Source organism: Montipora capricornis, chromosome 8 (assembly GCF_036669925.1).
Source record: "Montipora capricornis isolate CH-2021 chromosome 8, ASM3666992v2, whole genome shotgun sequence".
Taxonomy (NCBI): Eukaryota; Metazoa; Cnidaria; class Anthozoa; order Scleractinia; family Acroporidae; genus Montipora; species Montipora capricornis.
This window is the reverse complement of record NC_090890.1, coordinates 18,743,976-18,748,975: the sequence shown is the minus strand read 5'-3', so window position 1 is coordinate 18,748,975 and position 5,000 is coordinate 18,743,976.

Here is a 5,000-nt window from a genome sequence, read left to right as displayed (position 1 = left end):
TTTTAGAATATAATATTACAAAAATAATTATCTGTTAATGCAAAAAAGCTCCAATACAGCTATGTAAGCTGGGGAATATGTAATTGACTTAAATATGTACCACTGTTTTGTCCACAAAGATTTTATTGAACATGTGCACGTGAATGTAGAACTTGCGATGCAATACATGTACATGTGCCTTACACTGAATTTAGCATCTTTACTGCAGCGTGCTGTTTCGCGTGCCATTCTAATGGATGAGCATGTGAGATTCATATTGCAAGTTTACTTTGAGACTTCTAAAAAGATGTGAATGGTTATCGCATAAAGTGCTAGTCAGAATATCATTTATTATGAGATAGTAATAAAAAAGAGACAACAAATTGCACATCAACAGTATCAACTATTATGTTGAAGAAAATCACTAAAATCATTAATCTTTTTCGATGTGATTTGGAAAATGAGCAATGATCCATTGTCTCTTAACTCCATACAAACACAAATGTCTTCAATGTTCTCAATGGGGACTAAAATACAATGGTCATTTAAAGGTGGATACCAGCAAACAATGTGTGTAACAGGACATACACCCAAAACTTCATATGTTGGGCAAACAAAACCAGTCTGTTCCAGATATGGAAGAATCACTGCTGCATACTGGACTGAATCATCCTGAAGACTGGATACTTGCACAAAAACTTCAACTTGCCCATACTTAATTTCGTTGTTATCTTTGTATGACACTGTGTAAGAGTTTCTCACAGATACACGCTTGTGAGCTCGGGAGTGGATAATTCGGCCTCTAATTTCAACTCTAGTAAAGAACTTGATTTCATTTAATGAAGCCACCTCCAAACCTGACACAACATCATCTTCAAATTCTGGTCTTAGTCCACCATTCCTCAATGCGCCAACAATGTTTATACCTTCACCAATAGCAGTTCTGTTTTCTCTGTGATTTAAAAACATCAGGTTCGTTTTTCACATTTTCTTTTGGAATATTTTATAACTTTATGAAAACATAATTAATTTGGTTTCATTTAGAAACCATTGTCATGGACACTAAGAAAAACGTACAGAGCAAATGTATACATGTATATACCCTATTTAAGCTACCTTAAGATACTACATGTAGCTCTTACTTCGTGTAGAAGACACAGATGACGTAAAACAATAGAAGACTTAAGTGTACTTAACTATTGTTATCCATGCATGCACTACTCTTAGAGAGCATCTTCGACCTTCTTTTTGAACAGGAGGATTCTTTCCTACATGCAGTAGGTCGGTCACTTTTCACTCCCATTTCTCAGCTTTAACGCTAGGTCTTTTGCTTGTCCAGGTGGCATTTTTGCAATCAACTCCGGCATGTTTTGTTTGCATGACACAGCACTTAAGATCTACAGTACCACTCAAAGGTAAGTTGACAGTCACTCGCGAGTCGTGAAACTCGACTCGAGACTCAATTCTCGATCCTCGAAAATTTCGAGAATTGAGTCTTGAGTCGAGTTTCGCAACTCGCGAGTTGAGTCTTTCGAGTTTCGAGTCGAGAAAAATAATGAGCTTAAGTAATGGTCCGGCTAAGAAGCAGGCAGCCCAGCGGCAAAAGTACTTAGAAGCTGCGAAATATTAATATTTAACTTCACTCCAATCGAGGCATCTGATTGGCTAATATCGGAAAATGTCGAAAAAAGATGAGAAAAAAATGCAAAAAAAGCCTTTTTTGGATTTCTTCTTCCCCATGCCCTTGATCTCTGTCTCTCGGCCAAATTTGGGCATTGTTCTATGCGCCAATCAGAAGTTAGAGACGAAAACGTGATGTATCACGCGCGACGCCATTTTGGATTGCGATCGAAGAGTTTCTTCCCTGGACATCTGAAGCAAAATTCTTCACCGTATGTTTATGTAATCTATATGTTACAGTCTATCGGAGTTTTTTCATTATACATAGTTCAATTTTATGGTATTAAATCGTCGGTAAATTATCTTAAATGCCTTTCAAGAAGCTTTGTTGTTGTCCGTATCACGCGGAATGGGGTCGAGCATCAAGGAGCTGTTTCAAACAACTTACGCCGAGGAAAAGTTCTGTGCTAAAGGAAGGTTTAGTATCTCTGGGCACAAAGAACGAAAACAAGCACTTACAGAAGAAGCACTTTTCTTTGCCGATGACCCGGCCTCGGAGTTCTGGTCTAAAAACTTTCGTTTTCCTGATGAAGCCATGCTACAAAGGTAAGCAGATGACACAGTGCAGCAAAATATCACGTCCGCGTGGTTTGCGACTTTAGTCTGCAACGCGAGTAGTCTGTGTTCAATCAGAAATATGACAGCCCGAGCGGTATCTTTTTGATCGCATATCACTGTCGGACGCCGTACTGCACGCATTGAGCTATAATCTTAGTTTTACGGCAAATGGCGCATAGAATCTTGATGATATTTACAAACATAGTTTTTGAAGGCATAATGATTTGTTCTACGAAACAGAATCTAATTTTTTAGACGGCAAGTCGATTACATTTTTCATTGAAATTCAAATTTCGCGCTTTTAGCTGCTTACACCAATGGGAACAGCCGAACTTAATTTGATTAAAAATGTTGGCACATTTTAACTAACCGACGCTATTGCCGCGGGCTATTGTTTTTCTGCCTGCTTCTTAGCCGGACCATTACTTAATGCTTGAATGATCCCTCGAGAAATCAATTAGACAAGTAAAGCACACTCGTGTGTGATGTAAATGAGTCGAAAAAGCTAGTGAAGTGCTAGTACCTGGCGAAATATGCACATCAACTTCTCAGTGCCCTTGCTTTCCTCGAAGGATCAACGAAAATGTATTGCGATCATTTACAAAACGGCTCTTCTCCACAATTGACAAGAACATGCTCGCTTGACTTAACCGCTAAAACCTGAAGCTATCTTTACGCCAATAATAAGTGTTATCGATCGTTGATTAAAGAGAATGTAACGCCACGAGCAAGCGATTTCAAATTTTCGAGATGTATTTTTCTACAGTAGTTAATGAAGAGAAAGAGAAGCCTGTTGTTACCCACATTTAAAGTTAAGATAGACTACGAGGGCTTGTCTTTTTATTCTCAGAATCAACGTGTGGGTAGAAATGAAAACAATGCAAATTTTGGGTAAAGTGAAGAGAGGATTATAGCCCAGCTAGCGTGGCGTAGTTGCGGGCTTCTTGCGCTGCTCGCATCGCATTATTGGTCATTCACTTTTATTTGAATTGGTGGCTCCTAAAGGAGTCGTTTTTTAATTCTTAAAAAGGGAGCTACTTCCCAGAAGCTCTTCCCTGACGTGCGACGACTATTGGCAGCACACTTTGCAAATGACCGATGTACTTGGTGCATTTCGCCTCACCCACTCTCTCCGACCAAAACCTTGCGATTCTGTTTAATAGCTCGTCACCTTGTTTCGAAGAAAATGCTTCAGCTCATGCCAAAGCAAAGTAAAGTAACGTATTCACATGCTAATCTTAGAAACAATAACTTTCTTTTTGCCCAATGAAATATCTGGGATTTCGATCAAACCGTTCCTCAATGCAAGCTATAAAAGGCCTCTGTGGCAGCTCCACCGTGCCAGTCTTTGTTATAGTTATACCGTTGGGAACTCGACAGTCAATTCAATCATGTCTCTAAGACAACTTTGCAAGAAAATCGGAAAACGTCCACCGAAGGTGCTGTTTTACTTTCCAGACGAAAATAAAACAGGTATTGCGCCAACTCGCAATATTGTGGATAAAGACGCCGTATTCAGTGAAGGAATGCTGATTACAGTGAATTGGGCAGGGGAGAAAGTACGAGCAGAAATCTTGGCTTTAAGGCTTTAAGTGGTAAGTTCACTTTCCATTCACTTCTGTTGAGATAGTTTCAATTGGTAAATAGTTCTATTTAAGGATGCGATCGATTGGGAAATCTGGATCAAAATCTTGGTGTTTATTTGCCACGATAAACCGTTGTAAAGTTAGCGGTTTGAATTATTAGCCTTTCACCAGAGTGAATTTAGCATTTACTTTATTGTCTGCCATGTTTTAACTTTGCATGGATTTCTTTTGCCCGATAATTAAGCTTTTTTGGAGCGACATTTAAACCAAGAGAGGGATATTGTGTTTGCGGCAAATGGCAAATGTAGCATTGTTAAAGGTATTTTAGTATTTAATCTGTAGATATAGGCATATTTTTATCCCCTAAAATTTTTTCATCTATTCGGATTTCCAAGCTGAAAGTCTAGTGATTCGAAAATTTCAGCCCGAAAAAAGGCGCCGAAAATTCTAGGTGACCTTTTTAGGGTAAAAATCCGTTAAAAATGGGCAATTATACCATTTTCCAGATGTTCAAAAATGCTAGCAGAGGCAGGCAAGCAAGGCATTTTTCAACAAATGTTCCGAAAATTATAGGTCTGAAATCGTCTTCCAAACAGATACTTTCCGAAAATTGATGTTGGGTGTCCCTGCGGTAGCTTAAGATAAGGAACTGTATAACAGCAATTTACTGATCTTTTGTATTTTCTGTTCATCGTTAGAAACGAAAGGAGAGAGAAGACAAAGAAAATGATTAAATTAACAAGAACGAAAATGGAAAGAAGAAAAAAGGCAAAAAGGTAAGGTTTAGCCTGGCTTCTTTCTTAAGGCCGGTGGCTTTGAAAAAAATCGGGCCACGATAAAAAATCTGTTGCGCCGCCAATAATCGGGCCGACAAGTCACACCGTGTAAACCGGCCTTTAATAATTATTGTTTTAGGCGACTTCACCCTCGCTTCATTTCACGTTTATGTTGTAGATTTCGTGTTCTCGCGTTTCCGGGTAAATCTTAGCCAGAGTGTTGTTATAAAGTTGGTTCGTATAAGAAAGATCATGTAGGTCTTCAATTCGGTCTTTTATCATATAGAAAAAAACATTATCAACGTTTGAAATGAATTAGAGAGCAAAGGCGTTTTTGAGCATTGAACGTATGTCAACCGGTAGTGGATTTTCGTATTCTTAAGCAGTGGTTTTGCCCATAGCTTCTAGCATGCATAATAAG